At 40.2% G+C, this 25872-nt stretch overlaps 1 protein-coding gene and 1 pseudogene across 3 annotated transcripts in view; one reads left to right on the forward strand and one right to left on the reverse strand.

The window, feature by feature from the left end:
* TENM1 (teneurin transmembrane protein 1) overlaps positions 1 to 25872 on the reverse strand; it is a 697668-nt gene that overhangs the window by 437713 nt on the left and 234083 nt on the right. The window lies entirely within an intron of this gene.
* LOC142434734 (solute carrier family 35 member B1 pseudogene) overlaps positions 20175 to 25872 on the forward strand; it is a 90568-nt pseudogene continuing 84870 nt past the window's right edge.

The raw sequence follows: 25872 nt of genomic DNA on the forward strand, positions 1-25872 counted from the left end.
AACCAATACAATAGCACCTAAAACCAGTACAGTCCTCCACCCATTTGAATCAGTCAGTGCCGTTCAGTCCCATGATGATGATGTGGTACTATGACTCAGTTATCTCACACTGGCCCAATCAAAGCATGATGGATGTGGTTAGATGCCCTCTAGGAGGTACAACCTAGAGTGAAACTATATACAACAAACAAAACAGTGTGTACTTCTTTCCATTTCCCACAGAGGTTGTTATGCCTGAGCCCCTACTTCCAGCCACTGTGTAAATCCATTTGGTCTAGTGTCTTCCTCTATTTTGCTAATCTTCTACGTGATCATGCAGCATGTTATTCTCTGGGGATGGGTCTCTCCTGATTAGAGAGGACAAATTTTGATAGCTGCTTACATGGTTACCATAATGAGTCTTGCTGGTAACCCAAATGAGGACGTTTCTGGTCATCTGTGCTTTACTGAATAAGAATAGTTTCAATGCACTTAATTGCAATTATGGAAACATACATTATACAGCCGATTCCTTAATTCTTAAAATGGAAAAAGTAAACAACTGACTGTTTCAAAGGGATTGGCTATATCAAGTGATAATTAAAGGAAAACCTATGTGCTTACTACTCATTAAAAGCAAGAAGTATACATTTACATAAATAAAATTATAAATAGCCAACAATCTTCAAACAATTAAGATGATATATCAATCCTTAGTATACACTTTGTAAGATTCATGCTTAAAAAAGAGCTTGTTTATTTTCTACCACACCTTAATGTACCATACTTTCTAAGAGACAGATGGTTTTAAAGCATTTCTTATAGTGTACATTTCCCGCTATATATCATAATTTTGAGCTACCATGCCTTTAACATTGCTATTTTTCTTTGGAATTAGGATGTCTAAACCATATTATAATTCACCTAGAACTGATCAGGCCCCAGAGAGTCTGAGTAAATGGTTTTCCACTGTATTTAACTGCTCCCAGTGCTCGGACACAGGCAAAGGTGCAAATACCATTCCACTTAGAGATCATTCCCATTATCAGCCCAATTTAAGATATGGCAAATCATTGGTAATTGCAAAGTGGCGTGTGCGAGAAATAAATAGAATTCAATATACGATAAAGGAAAGGAGGCATGGAGAATTTGTTATTTGGTCGAGATTGCATGGGAAACCACTGGAGGCTCTTCTGCAGGGTATGCCGGGTACTAACAATCCCTCTCCACAATTATATCAAATATTCAAGATCATGTGTCTTTCAGAAAACAGATGATAGGTTGGACCACGAGGAGCAAAATATATATCTGTGTACTCTTTAATGACTAATCTCACTCCAAGCATTCTTGAAATGGATCTGTCATTGTAACCTTGTTCCCCCACATCCTAGAAGATGTTCCTGCATGAAAAGTCACCAGAGGCAACAGCAGTGGTCCTTAACATTGAAGGTCAAACAAAGGCCAGGAGGGAAGCGATGAAGGAGGTCATTGAATGGACGCAATTGACTGAGTGAGCAGACACCATGGTCAACATGGGCAGGGTTGAGAACAGAAAAATTGAATGAGACACAGAGAATGGAAAGACTGAATTGAAAGGGAGTGGAGGGTGTTTCTGATTTAGGAAATGATGTGTGTGATATGGAAGAAGTAATTAAGTGAAGAAGAGAGGGGATGACAATAAGAACAAATATATGCATATAGGTATTGTACTGTACAAGCAGTATCTTGTTACTCTAGCTTGTAAATAGGCTTGATTCAAGTGTCTATAAAGAAGTTCAATGGAAAAAATGGACATTTTGAATCTTAAAATAACACAGAAAAGCTGAGATCTATTATCGTGCACCACACACTTTTGAAGTTAAGAATTAATGGGGAAAAGTTAGAGACATCAGGTTTTGCCTCTTCAGGGGCAGGCAATTCGATTGTCAGGAAAGTGATCCCAACTCCCCCACGCCCAACTCTTCAGTTTCAACTCAGAGCAACCTGCGAGGAGAGAGTAGGACCACTCCACAGGTTGCTGAGATGGAAAATCCTCACAGGAACAAAGACAACCTCATCTTGCTCCCACAACTCTGCTGGTGGTGTTGAACACCAAGCTTGTGGTTAGCAGTCAAACAAGGAACCGCTAATATCATCTCCTTTCTTTAAACTGAAAAATCCCAAACAAACCACACACAGTCATCAAGTGGGTTTCGACTTACAACGACTCTATAGTGGAGAGTACGGTTGTGCCCCTTTGGGTTTTGGACACTTCAGATCTTTCCAGGAGTAGACGGTATCATCTTTCTCTGGTGGAATGGCTGGTGGGTTTGACCCATTGACCTGTGGCTAACAGTCCTGTGTATAAACCAATATGCCACTACAGCGCCTGGGAGGTGACTGAAGTGGTGGTAGGGTAGAAACTTTGTGGGGTGTGGGATGTGGTGGCAGCGGCTACATTTATCATTATTATCCTTATCTGTTTGTTTGGTTCAGGAATGTGTTTTATGTCCTTATAGGGTCAACAGGAGTCAGAATGGAATAGATGGGGGGTGGGGGTGGATTTTGAGAGCTCTTATTCTGGTTCCGTTATTGTGAACAATCACATTTTATCAGTTATTTATTGTTTTCTCTCAGCCTTTTCTTCAAATACTGACAATCTCAAAGGCAATACTTTCTAATGAAAAATAATGTAGCCTTCCTGAAAAGGGAGGCATGACTAAGGAGAAATGGGAAATCAAAACTAGGGTGGTTACAGCAATTGGTAGGTGACCTTTCAACCCAGGTCTCCCCACTTCCCCCCCAAAAAAACCCAAACAAAAAATGCCTCACTTCCATGAAGTTGATCCTTACTCATAGTGACCCTATAGGGCAAAGTATAACTACCCCTGTGGATTTTCTAAATCTTTATGGGAGCAGACAGGCTCATTTGCTCCCAAGGAGTTTGAACTGCTGACCTTGTAATATGCAACCCAATGGGAATCCTATCAGTCACCATTGCTCCTTTAACCTAGGGCTAGGTATTATAGTTTAGGAAGCAATAAAGTACGTTGCTTTGCTTCTGTGATATGTAAGGCAAGCTGAGAAGTGAGGGATCTTTATAAATATAAAGGATCAAGAAAGCTAAATAAGGAGGTCAGATTGCTGCAACTGTGTACACTGGTTAGAGATTCTGCAAGCATTTGGTGACAGGTGTACACAAGTACATATATCTGGTGCTTCCATGATTATATTTCAGATCGTCTGCCTTGTCCCTAAACAAAATATGAAATTATATGGACAAGAGAGCTCTGATTTTCTCAATCCACACACTTCCTTGTGCCACACCTCACTAGGTAGGCTTGTCAAGGGTGTGACAAATGTGTTCCAGTTTCTGCAAAATAAACTAGAGCAAAGGACAGTGGAAGACATTTTTGCTCTGCTCAAACTGTTACTTAAATTGGAAAACAACCAGAATAAAAAATATATATGTACATACAGATCGACTATATTACACTTCAATTCAGAATGAAACAAATGCATACATTTCCTAACTCACTGCCATCGAATCCATGGCGAGTCATTGATCATACAGGACAGGGTGGAACTGCCCCTGTGGGTGTCCAAGACTGTAATTCTTTACAGGAGTGGAAACGGGCACTTTCTGTGGCAGAGTAACTGGAGGTTTTGAACTGCGGACCTTGTGGTTAGCATTTTAACGTGCAACCACTGCACCACCCCCTAGTGCATTTCTACCCCCTCCTACAGGCTGGTCACTGTGATTCTGAATCAAGTCGATGGAAGTGAGAACCTTTCCATATTCCCTCTTTTAGGGTCAAACCCCAACATTAATACATTTAGGATCTTAATGCTCCCACCAAATTTCCACCTTGAATAACACTATTCCTTTCAATAAGCATTCCTGGAACCCTAAAAGTAAAGTAGCATTTTTGTACCTCATCTCTCCCAACCACTGCCATCCAGTTGATGCCAACTCATAGTGTGGAACTGCCCCCTGAGAGTTTCTGAGTTGGTAACTTTTTACAGGAGTTGAAAGCTTTATCTTTTACCCACGGAGTGCCTGGAAGTTTCGAACTGCTGAACTTGAGGTTTAACAGCCCAAGTCACAATTCACTATGAGATCAGGGCTCCTGCAACCCATTAAATTTCCAGTGTTCCTGATCCCTACACTATGATATTCGTATACTCTCAACACATCCTAACACACAGAAAGCCAGCTTTTAGAAGCAAAACAAAACAAGTGGAAACACACACCCCACAAACGTCAAATGCGAGGCCAGGCATCATGCCCTATGAAATAGCAGGACCCTAGGGTGAAGGTTTAATTCAGGATGTCCTGTTGTTGAGATTTCTGCAGTCACGTTCCATTTTCAGCTTTTGGACTCTTAGAATGATCCATTGTTCATTCTTACAATAAATTCTGATTACTTAAATTTAGTTTAGGTCTTTTCTGGATTCTGCAAGCAAAAGAACCCACATAGTGCATCACATATGAATGCTGGGTTTACCTTCCAGGCATTGGGCTACTAACTGGGAGATCTGTGGTTCAAACACGCCTCTCCCTGTGGGGTGCTGCAACCAACTGGGACACCTGTAGGTCCATGGCGAGGGCTGATGCTTGCTGCAAGAATACATGGACAAGTTGCATTGAACGCCAAGTTGTACTGAGTTTCAGGTGGCTTTTACCAGTCAGGAAATGAACAGAAGCAGTTCATAATAATATTATACTAAACACAACTTTAAAAAATGTTTTTCAAAGGAGTGGCTTGCCTGCCTTTCTCCTCGCTGTTATAGATTTCTTCCTATTAGAGGACTGCAAACTGCTCATGACATATCTTTGCCCAAGGCAAACTTGAGCAATCCTACCATGTCTCCAGGAAGATGTGTCATAGAAGTAGATTATATAGCCTGAAGCCATGCATTCCTCCCATTGCTATAACCAGCGTCTTCTGGGTTGAAAGGATGCTGATCTGTATCAGATTCCCTTCTGAGAGGCCTGAAATGTAAACTGTACTTGAACTGATGGTACGACTGTCTTTTATTCAGAAGGAGAAATGCCTGGTAAACCTTATTTTCATATGTATCTGGTGGGGGTGGGGAGCAACTTGAGCACCTCAAGGAAATGTTTCGAGAATGAACTTGAAGGATTAAAGCATTCATTGAAGTCACATGAAATAACTAACCAGTCTCATTTTTTAAAAATCATTTTATTAGGAGCTCATACAACTCTTATCACATTCCATACATACACCAATCTCATTTTATGAATATCACCTGCTTACACTGCCACAGCGCTTCCTGGTTTGTGAAGCACTTTGCAATGCATTCTCACATTTGTACCTGACAGCAGGGTTCTATGAGATGGATGTGGCAGGTACCATCTCAGGTTTCAGCACCAACGACATGGAGACGCTTACAGACATTAGCAAGGTGACCGAGAGAGGGATAATAAGTACAAAAGAGAAACAAGGAAAATAACAACACATCCAGCTTTCTTCTTCTTTAAAATCGTTTTTTCCCGTTTGTTTTAATGTATACCAAGCGGGGGTGGGGTGTTACATTTCAGATCACAAACTGTGCATACCGCAGTGTTAACTATGAATCAAAACCCAGTTGTTTACCTTTCTCCCACTTCTTACTTCCTCTTCTCCCTTTGGATCACTGTGTCACCCGCGTTACTGCCTGTAGACAGGCTAGCCCAGGGGTCAGCACACTTTTCCTGTCCCTCACAACAATTTAGAAGAGATTTGAGAGCCATCCATGTGTTTGAAATAACCGTTATCTAAATTATATCATTTAAATGAAACCAGCATAGTCTTAGTTTCATTTTCAATTTTACTTCAGAGCCATATGTACGTACCGAAGGAGTCACGTAGGCTTGCTAGCTGTAGTTTGCAGACCGCTGGTCTATCTAGTCCATTGCTTTCTCCCTTGACCCCTTGCCTTGGCAGTCTCCAAAGTCGGTTCCCTTTGTTATACAATTCTTTTTCTTGTTTTTAATATATTTTCCCTAATAGTATTTTTCCTCTCATGATTACTTTCCTTGCGTGTGATGTTCTCCAGGCTTACCCATGTCATGAGGTGCTTCATGGTTTGATCTCTGCTTTTCATTGATGTATTAGTCTCCATTCTGTGTAAGAACCAGAGGTGCGTTATCCATTCTACTGCTGAGCATTTCGGCTGTTTCTCTGTTGGGCCTAGCGTGAGCAGGGCTGCACTGAACAATGGAATGCTTAAGTCTGCTTCTGTTTGTACTCATGCGTCCTTAATTCCCAGCCGAGGGTTTGCTGGAAAAGACAGTTTTCTTTCAACAATTCCATTGACACCAGTTTTGGTCAAACTTCTGGCTGTGACCAACTGATAAGCTATCAAGTCCATTTCAAATGAAATAGAATCGAATATACCATAGATTATCACATCCAATAAAATTAAGAAATATGTCATACATTTTGCTTCTGTTTCGTGAGTGTACATCTGGCAATGCTTTATTCCAGGTATCGTCACAGTGGGCCAAGCCCTCGTCTGCTAACTGAAACATATACTGGTCAAACACAGCCGCCATTCCTTGGGAGAAATTGGTGGCATTCTGCTTCCGAAGGAGAACTTTGACTCCGACCTATAGGATCCTGGCAGAGCCCTGTTGCCTTAGGGATTCTGCACTGGACTGCGATTGGCCAAGTTGGCAGTTGAAAACCACTGCCACTCTGCGGGAGAAGGACGGACTTTCTACTCCCACAAACAGTGACTCTCAGAAACTCATGGGAGGACGTGTACCATGTCCTATCAGGTCGCCATCAAGTCAATAGCAATGAGGGTGGATTGAGATAACAGTTTGAATAGCACTGCTGAGTACCCAGTGGACTGCTAACTGCAAGGATAGGGGTTGAAGCTCATGAGCCACTCTGTGGGAGAGAGATGAGGCCACTTTCCCTTTTGAAGATTTACAGTTTCAGAAGCCCCATATGGCAGAATAGAATTGAGAGCAGTGATCTTTTGGGTAATACTGTTATTATAATGCAGAATTAATTCCATGCCAATGGGATTTTTGTGTGGAAGTGGTAAGATAAAGAAATTAAAATATACTTCATAACCTTTTAAATCATTAAGTTTCTCAGAAGTAATTTATGATGTCAAAAATCTGTGTTATTGATTTTAACCTTAAATCACTATGGTTAATTAAAGTTTTTTCTTTTATTAACCATTTTATTAGAGGCTTATACAACTCTTATCACAATACATACACCCATCAATTGTGTAAAACACATCTGTACATTCATTGCCCTCATCATTCTCAAAACATTTGCTCTCCACTTAAGTCCCTGGTATCAGATCCTCATTTTTTCCCTTCCCTCCCCGCTCCCCCCTCCCTCATGAACCCTTGAAAATTTATAAATTATTACTTTGTCATATCTTTCCCTGTCTGATGTCTCCCTTCACCCACTTTTCTGTTGTCTATCCCCCCGGGAGGAGGTCACATGATCCTTGTAATCGGGTCCCCCTTTCCAACCCACCCTCTTTCTACGTTTCCAGTATCACCACTCATACCACTGGTCCTGAAGGGATCATCCACCCTGTATTCCCTGTGTTTCTGGTTCCTATCTGTACCAGTGTCCATACTCTGGTATAGTCATACTTGCAAGGTAGGATTCAGATCATGATCGTGGGGGGGGGGTGGTGGCGGGGTGGGAGGAAGCATTTAGAAACTAGATGAAAGCTATATTTTTATTGTTGCTATATCGCACCCTGTCTGGCTCCTCTCCCCCTTGAGACCCCTCTGCAAGAGGATCTCCATTGGCCAACAAATGGACTTTGGGTCTCCACTCTGCACTCCACCCCCTCATTCACTATGACAAGATTTTTGGTTCTGATGATACCTGATACCTGATCCCTTCAGCATCTTGTGCTCACACAGGCTGGTATGCTTCTTCCATGTGGGCTTTGTTGCTTCTGAGATAGATGGCCACTTGTTTACCTTCAAGCCTTTAATACCCCAGACGGTATATCTTTTGATAGCCGGGCACAATCAGCTGTGTTCACCATATTTTCTTATGCACCTGTTTTGTCTTCAGCTGTTGTGTCGGGAAGGTGAGCATTATAGAACGCCAATTTAATAGAAAAAAGTATTTTTGCATTGAGGGAGTACTTGAGTGGAGACCCAATGTCCTTCTGCTACCTTAATACTAAACCTATAAAGACATGCACATATATCTATTTCTCCATCCTCATATATAAATATATTTGCATATATACATGTCTTTATCTAGACCTCTATAAATGCCTTTTGCCTACCGTCTCTTTCCTCTATTTCCCTTGACTTTCCTCCTGTCCCACTATCATACTCAGTCCCCACCAGGGTTTCAGCAATCCCTCTTTGTTACATTACCCTTGATCATGCCCTACCAGGCCTCCCACACACTCCTCACCACCAATTTGGATCACTTGTTGTTCCCTTATCCCTGGGTTTGTTAACACCACTTCCTTTCTCCCCCCTCACCCCCCATGTCCCCCTGGAAATGTCGTTCCTGTTGTTTTCTCCTCCAGATTGTTCATCCAGCCTATCTTATTAATACAGACCTGCGGAGATAATAACATGCACAAAAACAAGACAGAGCAAAACCAAGCAGCAATATACAACAAAACAACAGACTATGACAAAAACAAAACAAAACACAACAAGAAAGAAAAGCCTGTAGTTAGTTCAAGAATCATTTATTGGCATTTAAGAGTGTTTTCCAGTCCAGTCTGTTGCGGCACCACACCCTGGTCCCCAAGTCCACCTTCAGCATTCCTGGGGGACTTTGTCCCTCCATTTCTTTGCTGTTCTGTTGCCCCCCTCCCCTTAGTGTTTTTCCTTGGTGTGACGGGATCAGATCGGTGGCAATTTCCACACTGTCTCCGGTGCTGTCCTCTGCAGAGCTATGGGTCAGTGAGGGGCTGGCCATGTGGTCCTCTCTGTGGACTGGCTGCTTGAATTGGGATCATCATCCTCAAGGCCTGGTGGGCCAGGTGTGCTCCACTCTCTCCTCTTCCCCCTTCATCAGCACCCGTGTGCTCCAATCAGATATGTCTCTCTCCCGGAGCTGCAGAATCAATGCTGTCCTTTGAAACACATTCTTCTGGGGGGAGGGGCAGGTGTCCAATTGGTAGTTGGGATTGGGGCTGGCCCCCTAGACCTCGCCACTGGTTCTGGAAAGTTATTTTCTGACAAGCCTGAGACACTATTACTAATGTGGAGGTGACTTCATCGTTTGACCTATTTGAGTTCTGCTTCCATATTTTATTGTAAAAGTTAGCCTTTTAAAAATGCACAATACTAGTTTCATTTTTAAAATATTCTGCTTGTAATATACAAAGAAATAATCTTAGAAACAATGTATCTCCCTTAAGCATATTGAAGAAAATGTATCGAGCACTGAGTTTAGGTAACAGTGTGGAATTCATATAGGGGATTTCTTGTTAACATCGCAATACTTCATTTCTCTGATATTTATTAAAAATTATTTTTCTATTGTTGTTATTATTTTCCATTGAGTCTGCTATGAAGCATAGTGACCTGATGGACATCAGAATGACACATTGCCTGTCCTGGGCCAACCTGACAATCATTCCATTGTTTCAGCCCATAACCGTGCAGTCGCTGCACCAGTCCATCTTGTTGGGGGGCTTCTTCTTTTTCACTGCCCCTCTACTGTACCAAGCATGAGGTCCTTCTCCAGCGAATGGGCTCCCTTGATAACATGTCCAAGATACATCAGATGACATTGTCCTTGCTCTAAAGGGCAATCGAGCTCTATTTCCTCCAACACAGATGGCTTCATTTTTCAGGCAGTCCATGGTTATATTCCATATTCATCAGCAACACCATAATGCAAAGGCTTCAATTCTTCCTCAGTTTTTCTTACTCACTGGTGAGATTTTGCATGCATATGAGGCCACTGAAGAGAACCATGGGTCTGAGCCAGGCACATCTTTTTAAGTGACATCTTCACTTTTTCAGATTTTTAAATAAATATTTTTGCTGCCAATTTGCCTACTGCAGCCGGAATTTTAAGGCATCACTTGTGCTCCTATGGGCATTGACTGGGGATCCATTAAAATTAAACCCTTGGCAATGTCACTGTTTACCTTGATGTTGCTTATTGCACCAGTCGGGAGGTTTTTGGTTTTCTTTACATTGAGTTATAATACACACTGGAGGCTTAGTATTTGACCTCCATCAGTAAGTAAGTGTTTCGTGTTCTCCTTGCAATAAGTTTGTGTCATCTGCATATTGTGGGGTTTTAATGCATCTTCGACCAATCCTGATGCAACATTCTTCATATCGTCCAGGTTCTTGGAATATTTGCTCAGCATACAGATTGGATATATATGGTAAAAGGATACAACTCTGACACATAACTTTTCTGGCTTTAAACCAAGCAACATTCCCTTGTTTTTTTAACACTGAATTCAACACCATTCCACTTGAATTTTTCATTTATAACATAGTTAGCCATATGATTATTTAATTCAAAATGGCTAGTGCCAGTCCATTTCAGCTCACAAATATGGAGGAGCATTGGTAGAGTAGTGGGATATATGTTGGGCTACGAACCTCAAGGTCAACAATTCCAAACCACCAAACCACTCCATGGGATAAAGATGAGCCTTTCTACTCCATTGAAAAGTTATAGTCTGGGAAACCCAGAGTTGGTTCTACTCTGTCTGTATGGCCCCCATGAGTGGAATCAATTCAGTGTCAGTGAGGTTTGCTTTTTTTCTATTTTTAATACATAGGATATCGATCTTTACTTGGCTCCATTTCATTTTTGATGACTTCCAATTTTCCTAGATTTATACTTCATCCACTTCAAGTTCCAATTTTATTAGCTGTATAAAGCTTTTACTTTTCACTTTCAGCTGTGCTCCACCAGCAAATGAAGGTGCAGAAAGCTTAACGCCACCCATGTCATTACGGATGACTCTACTTTAAGAGGGCAGCCATTCCTCAGTCACGTTTTGAGTGGCTTCCAACCTGACGATGTTCTACTGCTGTTTTCAGTATCTAACAATGTTTCACTGTAGTCATAAGATTTTCAGTGGCTAATTCCTCCGCAGTTGACAGACTCTTCTTCTTGGTGAAATGTATTCACAATGGGTGACCCTGATGCTATTTGAAATACTGGTGAAACAGTATCCAGCAGCACAGCAACAGGAAAGACGCCATACTACGGTACAGTGACCAATGAATTTTGTCCATAGAATCCTTCAGTAACGAAAATCAAGGTTTGACAGCCATCTCAAGCTCTTTCAGCTTGAGAAATGTTGAACAACTTCTTCTCTTTGGGTTTTCTAACTCCAGGTCTTTGCACATTTCTTTCTAATCCTGTACTTTGCCTTCTTTAAATACCTTCCTTTAAGTCACTCTTTCTTAATTATGGTTATTTCTGCATAACTACTTAATTATAATTAATCATAGGTATTATCAATGGATAGTTCAAATATATATGAATCCACAAGTGTTTTCTTAATAACACCAATACCATGTCTTTTCATTGCCTATCCAGCCAATAAATAAATAAACCCATTGCCACCAAGTGGATTCCAACTCACAGGAACACTACAAGACAGACTAAAAGTGTGCCAGAGAATTCCCAAAGTTGGAAATCATTGTTAAGGAAGAAGACGGAAGTATCGTTTGCCCACAGAGTGGCTGCTATATTCTAATGGCCAATCTTCCAATGAGCAGCTGAACCAGCTCTTTATTAATAAATTCAAAACCAAACTCATAGTGATCTTTTGGAATAGAGCAGAACCGCCCCTAAGTATTTCGGAAGCTGTACATCTTCTGTCTCCCTGGTGGCTGACCTTGTGTTTAGCACCCCAACATGTAATCCACTATGCCATCAGGGCTCCTTTCTTTGTCCATAGACTGTAGTAAAAAAGAACCAATAGCTTTACTTCCTACCCCATCACTGCAGTCCGGCCATAAACTGCTATATTCCTACAGTATTAGACATGCCTTCTTTGCTTGAATGGCACTGTGACTCGATATAGTGAGATCTTAACAGATGGCTATTAGTCTTCTAGGTAATAGAACTTCCTCTGATGTCTTTCTTCAGTTTCCTGTTCTCACATACTTTCTTACACTTATCTGTCAGATATCATTCAACATTATCATTCTTGTTACTTTATGTGTTTTACAATGCCTAGTATACAATATGCACCCAGTGCTTTGTTAAATAAATGGGTGTTATTAATTTTGAATTTACATTGGCAAAAAATGAAAAGCTTAATTAAATTGACATGAAGTTATAAAAAGTTCTGACATTCATATTTATAATACGTATAAATGTTTTCAAAGCATAGTGATCGTTGTTTTTTCCTAAATCCTGGAATGGGTGGAAAATTACATTAATACCTATTATTCTTACCTATTCTTACTTACAGTAACAAAAGAGCTAATTGATTGGATTTATGTGAACCAATAATCAAATTACTGGTATATTTTTATCTGATTCTCATGAGATGGACTGAGACATTTTTTTATTTTCCTACAGGTTGAGATGGCGTAGCTTAAATGTTAGAATCTTTCCCTCCATATTTTTAGTCATCAATGTATTATGCGACAAAGGAAAATTAGAAGACAAGAAAATTTTTATGGATAGTTGGGTCATTTAATATTTTCTGATATGGGTGCCATTAAAATTTCATTTAAATTGCGATAGTTTTCTCCTCACTGTTTCAACTAATAGAGTTTGAAATCCCAATGTGTCTCTCACTCCTTTGAGGGATTATTTTCTTCTTTTGTATGATTGTTGTTCTGAAAACACAGCACTCACATCTTCAACAAATAAAACAGTGAAACCACAGCTGGAGAAGTGTGACTGTCGAATTACCCTTCATAGCACATAAAATTACATACTGATTGTAGAGGAAGGCAATATTTAATTGATGGATTTCCTAATACATTTATGTATTAGGACACCATCTGTTTGAGGGCTCTACTGTATATCTGTGCTACAAATAGTTTCAAGAATTATATAATAGGCTAAGGAGAATTCTAATTCCACTGTGAATTTGGGATGCACATTTTTTGTTTTGTTCTGGTTTGAATCATCAACACATTTCTCATGTGTATTACAATGGACTATTTACTTATATAACCTTCAACTTGATAGCATGCAAAGGCTGCTGTCCAAATCTTACTCAGCTCCAGATTCCCATGGTGAGCAACACCATGTTGGCATGAGTGTTCAATGCATGTTTATTAAGAAAGGTAATGGATATATTCTAAAACGCTCTGGTATTTTATACAATTTCACTAGTTGATGCTTTCTCTGATTGTATGCTGCTAGAAGGTGTTCTTTTTTTTTTTTTTTGTAACTCCACAATTTCGCTCCTTGTCTAGTAACAACATGGCAGGAGTGACCAAGGGAGACGAGGGATCATTAATCTTACGCAAAACCATCTTCATAACAATCAAATACTTTGGCCTCCAGGATACTAAATACATGAGCCCATAGCAAAAAGCTCAACGAAATATTTGAATTTGTATCTGCAACAAAAAATCAAACTGTTGTATCAGAGGCCCACTCATGGTGATTCCTCCAGGCCCATCGTCAGAGGTGCACACTTAGGGGGGTCTGAATGCTGACGACTAGGTTCAGGTGACTTAGAGGAATCTTGGAGGGCCTGCTTGCCTTTTCATTTAGACTTCCGTATTACTGAAGAGTCATTGTTGTAGTAGAAGATGTTTTTGAGATGTTAGAAGGTCATATTTAACATCCTTCTTGCTGCTTTTTAAAAATGTCAAAATCTTTTTGACAATCTAGATGAATGCAAGAATTTAATGTAACCTTTTTTCCTAATAATAATAGAAATGATACCCATCCATGATTAAATACAATCATTTTTATAACAGATACAAGGAAGCATTCAGGGAAACCTACTTTGTCATCTGAATCTAGCCAACAAAATATTTTAATGAGTGCACATCTATTAAAAGAATCCTCAAGATGCTGTAATTATTATTCATTTTCTAGAATTGTTTCAACATGAAGCTTTATGCTTCTATGGGGACTTTAATGTTTATGTTTTGTGGCTGCTGCATTGACTATTAAAAAGCAATTTGGCTGACATTTTAGGTCTTTTGTTGCCAGTTTTAATTGGATTGTTCATCAAGCATCAACTCCCCCGTTAACTGCAAAAATTTCAGGCCAACGTCAGTTTACAGTAATGACTGTTTAATGATTTTATCCTGTCAGTATGCAAGCTTCGTATGGATATATGCATGATTAGTTTCATATCAAGGCTTGTAATTAAATAATTGAAGCCTAAACAGAATGGTTATCAAACATGAACACATATTTAATAAAGACTCGGAAGCTTATCAAAATACTGATTAGCAATTAAAAGTCGGCGTTTTAAGTTCTTCTGGTGTTAGTACATTTATGATATTTTAGCAAATGTTTACATAAAGTTTTGCTCAGAAGTTTAAAAAAATTGTCACTAGCTTAGCAGTAATTTTGGATTTTCAAGAGGTAATTTGTTTCCAATGTACACCTATAGTCCTGAATGAGAAAAACAATTTTAGCTATCATTTTCTTTAGAGAAATGAATTAACCAAACAGAAAACCTTATGGTAGCATTCAATATTCTTATCAATCAGACACAATTTCAAATCTTAAGAAGATATACCCAGCAGCAGGTTTCAATATGGTAAAGTTAACGGACAGGAGTGCCTTTGCACTTGCATACTTGAATTCACTGTTTCACAGAGTGACAGTGAAGTCCAGCTGGGTTAAGTGACTTGCATAAGGTTATATAACTAATGAGTGACAAAGTCCAAACAAAAATTCTGATCCAATATACAAGTTTCACTCACTTCTAGAAAAAAAGGATTCACAGTGGAAATAGATTTTGCCATGCTGGTGCATTCTTTTGGCTCTCCATTTAATTAAATTACCATGTTTAAAATGGAGAAGCAATACTACTTGCTGAGGAACACAAAGAGAAGTTTCACTCTCAAGTTTGCCCTCATCGACTCCATTCCCTACCCACCATTGGTGTTTGTGTCAGATGTATTTTGTCATTGTGGGGGTGGGTCAACCTCTTGAATTTTTGTTATAGATTTTTCTGGTTTTCAGTATATAAAACCCAGGATGGATGGACCTATGTTGACAGACAGTAGAATAAGGGTTTCTGGGGGTTATAGTAGGGAGGTGGGTAAAGGGGCACTGAGGTCAAGGAGTTCAAGAAGGAAGAGGATGTTTTGAAACTGACTGTGGTAGCAATTGTACAACACTGTTCGATGTGATTGAAGTATGGAACAGCATGATATTTGTATAAGTTTTCCAAATGGTTTAGGTAAACAAACAAACAAAAACAAACCCACTGTCATTGATTTGATTCCAACTCCTGTCCGAGTGGAACTTCTCCATAGGGTTTCTGAGAGCAGACAGCCTCATCTTTCTTCCAAGGAATTTTTTGGTGGATTTAAACCTCAAACTTGGCAGTTAAACAGCCCAATGTCAGCCAATATTGTCAGCAGGGCTCCTTGCAGTTACATGGGTAGCTGTTTTTGGGGTTTTTCTTCCTACTTTCTCATTGATCTTTCTTCATACCCAAACAGAATCTCAGCCTCTATCTATCTATCTATCTATCTATCTATCTATCTATCTATCTATCTATCTATCTTATCTATATTTAAAGATGGATATCTCTGGTTTATTATTTATTATTTTTTAACATTTTATTGGGAACGCTTACAATTCATAGTCCCATTAGATTAGGCACAGTTGTACAATGGTTGCCATAATCATTTACAATCCATTCTTTAATCTTGAATTGTTTGATATCAGCTCCCCTTTATCCCTTCCCTCTCCCACCCCACCATGCTTATGATCCCTTAATACAGTATATTATTACTGTTGTTTTTTAATTTCTCCTCCCCTTTTCTTAACTAGAAGAACCTTGGTGGCAGCGTGCGCTATTCATTAGGTAGGTCGCTAATGGTAAGCTCAGCAGTGGAAAACTACCAGGTGCTCTGCAGGAGAAATATAAGGCTTCTTACTCTGGTAAAGATTTAGTCTCAGAAACCCACAGGGACGATTCTACTCTGTCCTGTGGGTTTGTTACAAGTCAGAATCCACTCAATAGCAGTGAGTTTGGTTTGGTTCTTTTCACAAAAGAAAGTACAACAGGCACACTTTTTGTTTGTTTTCTTGATTTATTTGCACCTCAAACTCTGTTTGGAGACCTGTTGGTGTAGGAGTTACCCATGGGGTTGCTAGCCACAAAATAGGCAGTTTGAACCCACCAGAGGCTCAGAGGTTGACAGGTGGGGCTGTCTCCTTCCTCAAAGGTTTATGGAAGCAAAAACCCTAGTGAGAAGGTCTACTGCATCCTATATGGTCCCTAGGAGTGGCAATCTACTTGGTGGTAGTGAAGTTTGAACAATATACCATGAGAGCCCTTTTTATCAGTGCATAGAACACACTCATGTTCTTTCATGAAAATCTACATATCATTACCTTGTGATCATATTAGTGTGTTAAGTATGGATAACGACTTGAAAACTGCTTTAGAATGCTAAGATTTCTCTTTCACCCTACTTATAAAAGGTATTTATTTACATAAATGAAAGTCACCAAATGTACACTTCAAGGAGAACACTAAATTCCAGAGCACAGCACTGAAGAACAAAGGGAAATGCCATTCCTTTTTCTTGCATTTGAAATCCTCCTGGGAATCAAGTCCATTGTATCATAAAGATACTTTCCAGTATGTATAGGCATGGGAAAATGAAAATTCCATGTTATCAATGAATATCCCTAACATGTAATAGACATGGATGTTCCTTCTTATGCTTGGTGCAGTAAGCAGAACTTTTCAAAAGCCTTCCATCTTCAAACAGATTACTTCTGCTCATGGTGTCCCTCCTCATGACACATTTGAAAATAGCTTCATTTTGCATTGGGATGGAAGGCTTACCTATGGTGGTGTCGGATAGTGAAAGACATTAGGGAGACAGACCAATTAAGGTAGAAGCAGATTTCTTATTCAATGACAGGCCCCGGATTCCTATTTCATGAAACATGTACTTCTGCCACATGCCAAATTCCCATTAACTTCAGGAAGAAATTATGCACTGAAGAAATATGTAGGCTGAAGTGGGCAGGATAAATTAGTCCAGAGCAACGCTTAAATGTCAGTTTAAAATGCAGTGAATGCTTTAAATTATGTGTAGTCATGTTGTTTGGATTGAATATTATCCACTCCCCTCCCCGCTGTCTCTGACCGAGTCTTCCAAATGAATTGGACGGACTCATTTGAAATAGAGAAGTGACACAAGCAGCTCAATTTGGAGTTGTAAGTAAAAATGGCATTTAAAGGGGTGACTCATGGAAATGCAAGACGTATTTAAGAAAACAACTTAAGAAAAAACTGTTTTCCTTCCCTAGGAAAAAAAGTTATTTACTTTCATGAATATCACTAGAAATCATTAATAAAAATCTGTCCTTAAAGGAAATTTCACTCAGACAGTCAAGTCTGAATTAGTGGTCACGTTCAAATTGTATTTTAAAAATAAGTTCAGGTTAGTTTGGGGCTGCAAGAACATTGCATGGACGTCACTATGGTGAGGATGCTTAGGGTCACTAAAGTTGGTTGGTTTCTTAACATGTGTTCAGAGTGCTTTAAAAATTATTAATTCTCCTCAGCAGGTCAAATAAACCACCATAGTCTACATATTACACTATTGGATGATTCTTCAGGCTTTCACCTCAGCCTGTCAAAATCATCATGCATTTTAAAATGATCAGGCCTTATTTTATTAACGTCTGCCAGATCCGTAATGATCACGCTGGCAGTTTTTTTCTGTTGAGTATGTATGTGTGTAGGGGGGGGAGGGGGAAGAGAGGGGTCATTTCCATGAGTTAGAAGTCAACTTCCCAGCCAATGACACCTATTACGACGATGTTAAAGAACCAGACATTCCTCTCTTACATGGCACATCAACTATGTAAAAATTTATAATGTCTGATCTTGAATTGACAGAAGTTATTTGATTTTTACCTATTGATATCACAATAATGGGAATTCTAAAGCAGTATCACAACATAGTGCAACAGAGGTTGTCATTAGAAAGCTGACATTGAAAGGGGGTGCCATGTCAATCTTTACCAATGACATAAAAAATGACTTTTTTAAGTCCTATGAATTGTAAAGGCCTGTAGTATGCACGAGCATTTGCCACTAGATGGGACCTTGCATCTGTGGGGATAATCTAGCAGCCAACCTCTTTGCGGTTCCTTATTATAGGCCTCGGGAATACAAGCTTTCCCCAGAAAAACAAAAAAACCCCGAACCATACTGCCATCAAGTCAATTCCAGCTCATAACAACACTGTGATTTTTAAGAAAAGTAAATCTTTGTTGACAAAATAACATTTTCTTCCCTGTCTGTTAGCAGATGAAACAACAACACTAGGAAGTAATCAGATAACATTTCAAGAACGTATGTGCTCTTCTAGTGCTCTCTCTGAACAAAACTTCTGCTTTTCCTTCGATGACACACTGGTAAACTTGAGGCAAACATCTTCTAGCATCTCTCTGCTTACCAAGTCGGTGATCTGTTTGAGTTGCCCTAAAGGACCACGGTTTTCTCGGAAACCAGATATGTCATTATTTCCCCCAACATATTCTGGTTTCTTCTGTCAGAAAGAAATGGGTTCCCTGTTTCTGGGAATAAAAGTGGCCTGAAAAGCCTAAACACATAACAAAATACCGATACAGGTACTGGGTGGATATATTGTGTCATCTTCAAAATGGAGAAATGAGCTTACAGAAACACTTCCCAGGAGCCATAACCAAGGTGGGAACTTTAAACCAGAATGGCAAGCCCGCAGAGTCAGTGAAAGAGGAAGACCCTGGAGGAAAGGAATTGACACAGTGGCTACAACACTGGGCTAGAATCTAATAAGATGTGTGAGTATGGTGGAGGACAAGGCAATATGTACTTCTGCTGTACAAAGGGTCACTATAAGTCAGTGTGAAATCTAGGGCACCTAACAACAACAACAACAAAAACATCAGGGTAAGGTGGGTCCTCATCCTAATACCTTGTGTCTTGTTTTCAATCAAAGCAGAACAAGCAGAGTTACACACCAAACTAAGAAACCATGTGAGGAACGCCAATGTCAAGAAATACCTTGGTCCAACAGAAGCGCCAAGGGAAAATTAAAGAATTCATCTTCAAGTCCATAGGAAGCTTTCAATTTCTTGCCAGTGTATGGCCCTTGCAATGCCCTGAATATGGACTTCCACATATTTGTCTGGTTTATGTATGTATGTATGCATTTTAATACCACTGACTTATGATGGTTTGGTTAGAACAGCACTAAGCACTAAAATTGTTGAAAACATTTTCTGTATATGGGCAAATAGTAAATACATACAACTTCAGTCACAAATATTCGATGCTACATAGCAGGACAAAAACAACCTCAGACAAGACAAAAATGAATGAGCCTGGCTAGGTTCTGTGTGGTACTTCCAAAACGGAAGCACTTGACACATAGCCTGATGATCAGCCCAGGTCTGAGTCCTGACTCCATCTTAACTTTTGTTAATTTTCCTTTCACCCAGATAGATTTAGGTACATGACATCTGCAACTTTCCACCTGGTTAAGTGCATACAAAGGACTTCCTTGTGATGGTCAAAACAACAAATATCAGAGTTTTTGTCCGTGGTTAAATGACAGATGTGGCAGGAATGTTCCTAAGAGAAGGTCTTGAAGGCAAAAAGAAACCCCTCCCCTTTATCAGAAAATCCCCCAGCAGCCTTCCTGAACTGCTTCAAGATGATCATTTTATGGTCACCCTGTCAAAGCCCTCTTAACGATCACCAGTAACCCGAATCACGTTTCCAACCAACCATTTTAAATTTCTCACTTCCAGTTGTCTCACCCTTAGGTTTCCCTGATTATGCAACTTGCATTCAGAAGGTACTACCTCTAGTTCTTGAGTTTACCTTATAAATATGCCTCTGTCACTCCACCACTTTGGACCATTTGATTTCATTTTGTGTCATCAGACATGACCATAGTTCAGATTGCTTTGAACTTTCAATTCATCTCTTCACGTTTACTTCACCTTTTCCTTGTTGACATTTGCTGTTGTCAGGTAAGCAGGATTCAAGACACATTTCCTCCGGTGACTGCTGGGAGATCAGGGATGCCGAGCTTCAGCACCAAGCAGAAGCTCATGTGTCTGTACAGCGTCCCTGGAGTTATCCCAGGTAAGAGGCCTCTGGAATTGATCTCTCCTTCCTTGCCTTGAGTTCGTTGAGATTTATTGTTGGAATTCACTTTTGCTTTCATTGCCAGTGTGCTCTGAGCATTTTGACAGGTTTGCTTCCAAATTAAGTTTGGAGTGGTTGTTACCATGAGACTCCCAAGTCTAATAAGCACAGATTTTGGAAGGACGAAAGTCTCAGCCCAATAAGTGAATTTGTCCATTTTTTTCTTTAGTGCATAGGCAGCTTTCTAGCTACTGGATTTTGCAATTTTAGTAAGATGGGGAACACCAGTTTTAATAAATGATTTCAGGCATACCAGCCAATCATGCGAACAAATGTTTTGACCTCCATACCTGCCTGTTTCTGCAGAACTGGCATGACTTTACTAAGGCGAGTTTAGAACACAGATAGCCTAGAGAGAGTTCGTTTGGCTTACAAAAACTAGTTTTTCTGAACAATTACAAAATAACTATTCCTGAATCCACTCAATACAATGGGACCATTTTGATTGATACAGAATAGCCTATAGAAGACACCAAAAAGATTAGGGTAGCTGTGATGAAAGATATTACTTCTAAATTGAATAGAAGACAACGGTTTGAGTGCTAGTTGCCTAATACCATTCCTTCTGTTCTTCGGGCAGGGGCACCTTCTCTGCGTCTGTGGCTGTTTCTGTTCCCTTTGAACGCTCTCATCGAACTCTCTTGGATCTCTATAGAACTTTCTCAGGAACGAAACCCTCTCCCTAAAATTCCCTTTAAACTCGAAATTCCAGGTCCTTTGTTCTTACACCTGCCCCTAAATACATAGAATTGTCAAAGCTTTTCTAGATGTACAAAAGTAACTCTATAGATTTGATCCCAAACACTGCCACCAACTCAATTCTGACTCATTCTGACCCTAGAAAAAGAGAGTAGACCTGCCCCCTGATTTCGGAGATTTGATTTCTACTCTTTGCGGGAGTAGAAAGTGTCAACTTTCCCCTGCAGAATGCCTGGTGATTTTGCACTGCGGACTTGTGGTGTGTAGTCCAACAATAGAGCACAACGAACTTAAAGCTATATTGAAAATTACTATCTCAGGTTACCTGATTCCTATCAGCTAGTTCACATGCTCACCAGCCAGGGGAATGGTGGAGCATGTTGATTGGAAAGATCTTCAACTTGGTCTGTCCTTAGACATAAGCATAACAACTGATGATTTGATCCTCCCCAAACCACACTCACAGTGGATGCCAACTCATAGCGACCCTAGATGGACAGGGTAGTAGTGCCCTGTAGGTTTCAGAAGCGATAACTCATTCTGGGAGTAAAAAGCCTCATCTTTTCCCCATGGAGAAGCTCATGGTTTACAACTGCTGACCTTCAGGTTGGCAGCCCTGGAAGCACAGAAGATGATTTATATGACAGCTTCAGCAAAGTCTTTTTTTTTTTTTTTACTCCAGGGGTATCAAAGAGCTTTTAATGTACTTTTTGCATCTAATCTTTACCCTGACACCTTTCTGCCTTAAATAAAAGGCAATGGTAGGATTAGAAGGCTACCCAGAAGGCCTGCTTGATGACTGAATTTGCTCATGAACTTGTTCAAATCTTAGAAACAAGCCAAACTATCAAGATTAATAACTTCATGGCTTTATATTTAAAGCAACTACAGACTCCTTATTTTAAAAAAAAAGGACTGAAGAATTTACTGTAGTAAAATACCTGGGCATTTAGAGTATGATTGTATAACTGTTAAGAATAAAGTGAGCAACCTATCATTTGACATTGACATTAAAAGTTAGACACTGAATAAGACTGAAGAATAATTGATGTGTGCGAATTGTTGTGCTACAAAGAATACTGAAAGTACCATGGACTGCTGAAAGGACAAACAAATCTGTCTAGAAAGAAGTACATACACCCAGAATGCTCCTTAGAGGCAAGGATGATCAGACTTCGTACTACATACTTTCGACATGGCAGAAGACACAAGTCTCTGGAGAAAGATAGCGTGCTTGGTAAAGTAGAGCTGCAGCAAAGGAGAGGAAGGCCCTCAAAGACCTGGATGGACATTGTGGCGGTACCAATAGGCTCAAGCATAGGAACTATCATGAGGCTGGTGGAGGACCAGGGCAGTGTTTCATTCTGTTGTGCACAGAGCTGCTATGGGTGGGAACTGGCTAGATGGCACCTAACAACAACAACAACAACTGTTTGACAAAATTCAACTGAAAATGTTCTAAAACTGATTGTGGAGGTGATTGTACAATCAACTCCTTTTATTTTAGCTAGACTATTGAATTGTACAATATGTGAATTATCTGCCAACAAAACTGTTTACAAAAAAAGAAAATATTTTGTAACATCCTAATGCAAGTACATTTGCCAGGGTTAATAAAGTCTGTTGTTTCTCATTAAAAAGTGAAAAATGGAGATATAAAGGGACCAGACTTCAACCTGGTGCTCCAAGATGTGAATGCGACATACCGGCATGAAGCAGGGAACCAGTAAAGAGGTGTGAGGGGCTGGCTCCAATCCTAACTATGTGGACAGCCACCCCTCCCCCCAGAAGAATTCACTTCAGAGGACAGCACTGAAGTTGCAGCTCACAGAGAGGGACATGTCTGATCAGAGCACATGGGAGCAAATGAAGGAGGAGGAAGAGAGAGTGGAACACATCCTGGCCCACCCATCCCTGAGGACAATATTCCTGCTCAGAGCAGTCAATGAACAGAGAGTACCATATGGCCGGCCCCTCTAGGAGACACAACATCCCTCACTGACCCAAAGCCCTAAGGGGGACAAAACTGGAGAACCAGTGTGGGAATTGTGCCCAATCTGACCCCACCACACCAAGGCAAAACACTAAGGGCATAAACAGAACAGCAAGGGGAGTAGAGCAAGAATGTCCTGAGGAAGTAACAAAAAAAGACTTTGGGGGTAAGGACGTGGCACCCCATGCAACTCAAGTGGTAAACACTCCTAAAGGTCAACAAACAGACCTTGAACTATTTACAGGCTTTTCTTTTTTTTGTCCTTGATTTTATTGTTGTTGTTTTCTTTTGTTGCTTTGTTTTCCTCTGTCTTGTTTTTTGTGCATATTATTATCTCTACAGGTCTACCTAGATGATGTAGGTTGGATAAACAATCTGGAGGAGAAAACAACAGGGCCGATGATTCTTGGGGTGGGGAAATGGGAGAGGGGGAGGCAGGGGAAAGGAAGTGGGTGTTAATAAACCCAGGGACAAGGGAACAACAAAAAAATGAGCTCCCCCCTCCACACACACACTGGCTGACTGAGCATCTGGCGCCATTGTTAATGACCAACTGACTACTTCAATGAAAACAAATGGCCATTGATGGCCTTCACTCTGGGAAAATGACAGTGCCTGAGACAGAAATTCATGAAAAACTAGCCAAAATGTATAAGACCACACCAGATGTCATTGTTTTGGGATTTTGATTTAGAATCCATTTTGGTGGTGGTAAGACTACATGATATAGGATTCCTTGGTTTCAACAAAGAAAAATGGACCGAAGCATGGACTCGCCTGGCATGGCCTGTCTGAGAAGAAAAAGACCTCACGAAAACTCTTTAAGAAATGCAAGAGCAGAATGAAAAAAGCCAGGGGTCTGCAGTGCTTGTTCATAGAGAACTGACTTTGTGTCTACACTGTGGACTCTACAGGAAGGTAGTTCTTGTGCTTCTTCCAGTCCTCCAGAGAGTCCCCCTTTGGACCAGAGAACCCGTGGGCTATATTACTTCCACATATGCTGGCTGGGGGCTGGCAGCAAAAAACGCAACCCATTTCTGACTCTCAGCGACCCGAACAAAGTAGAAGTACTCTATAGCGATTGTGAGACAGTGAACCTTTATGGGAGCACGGCCTAAACTTTCTCCCGTGGAGTGTCTCCAGGCTGGCAGTCCTTTGATTCACCGATTGTACCGGAAGAACTTCGTGCTGACAAGCAACGCTATTGTCATTGGATACCTCCAAACCTTTACCTAAAATTCCCTAGTACCCTTTAAACTGAGAGGCAAAATAAGGCATTAATAGAATAATTCAAGATTGTATTGCTGAAGGTTGATTTATTTCTTGCACTGGCTCCTGTCACGCTCTCGTTTTTCCTATTAAGGGGTCAAAGTCATTGTGATGGGAGTTTGTGCGGGAACTACATGCTACTAACCACACTGTGGTGCCCAGAGTCCCGGCAGTTTCAAATCCACATTGACTCCATTCAGTATAGCGACCGTTACGAAGTTTTGGTAGGGGTATTCTCTTGAAGCTGCTGAAAGAACCACAGCCATTGCTTGCTGTCTGCCTTCCCCTGCAAAGTGCCTTTTCAAGTGCCTGCAAGAAAATTCCTCTTGCCCTCTGCGTCTATGCTAGAATGGCAACTGAACTTTAATCAGTTCCCACCATCAAATGGATACAAGCGTGTTTTAGTAATGGTGGGCTTTTTCTCATAAAGCATTAAAGTGTTTCCATGTCAAAATGCTATAGATTTTTCAGTGCTCAAGTAATTATTAGAGGATATCCTTCTCAATTGGGAGACTTCAAGAACACTTTTCAGTGACTCAGGGACTTGCTTTACCGAGAAGGTGACTCAAAATATAAGTAAACCTTATATTTTAAACTTATATTTTATTTTTAAATTTCACAAACACTGCACTTCCTATACCACCTATACTGTTCTGTATTGAGGGGGTGGGGTGGGATGGACGAATAGCCCACTTACAGCCCAATTAGGCAGTCTTCATGAGACCTTGACCCTGTCCTAGGCTAGTCTTCTCCCTTTCTCCTCTTAAATTTGGAATTTACTCCATTTGCAAAGGATAAACTTGCTCTTTATGAGACAGTAACTGGAAGATCCATGTCCTTGCCATATACGGCAATATAAGAAGATAAGTTAATGACTGCAAAGCTTTTATGCATTATTCAAAAACTTATGTTCACCAATTCCAGACACTTTTAATAATGATGAACCTCATTCTCAGTTTTTGCCCAACGTTTTTCCAGGTGATTTGGGGTACTAGAAAAGGCATCAACTGAAGAATCACTCAGCATTTCAATGGAAAGGGTCCTATTTAGTGCGAGAGGGAGTGAACACTGGGATCCCTGTTTCCCAGTTAAGGAAGGTCACAGAAACTGGAGATCTCCTTCCAACCGGTGGGTCCCCTCAAATGTCAAGGGAGCCAGAAGCAGATGACTATGGAAGTAGGCCGGGTTTCCCAAGATTATGGGGAAAACCCCTACGCAAGTTCTTAAAATCTTTTGATTTACAGTTTTTGTTATTCTTTCATTCAACACTTAATTGTGTCATTTGAGTATAATTCCCTTCTTTAACCTTGTATTCCTTCCATTGAAGGAATCAAGGGCTTCTATTTAGGAGTTTTAGTTGTCTAAGTTTAATATTTACTTCCTTTGAAATAATTTATGAGCTATATATGTTTGATTATAAATTTCCTCTGGATTACTGGTTTAACCCCAAGTATCCTGTTTTAACTTAACCCATATCGAAGGAAGAATTGCTCTAATGCTGCTTGGATCCCCCTGCCCACTTAAAGAGTGCCCCCCCTCATGTTTTTAGACTAATATCCCCAAATCACTGGATTTCAAATGCGTCTCAATCTAGCCAACATAAATAACAG

The sequence above is a fragment of the Tenrec ecaudatus genome, chromosome X (genome assembly GCF_050624435.1).
Source record: "Tenrec ecaudatus isolate mTenEca1 chromosome X, mTenEca1.hap1, whole genome shotgun sequence".
NCBI lineage: Eukaryota > Metazoa > Chordata > Mammalia > Afrosoricida > Tenrecidae > Tenrec > Tenrec ecaudatus.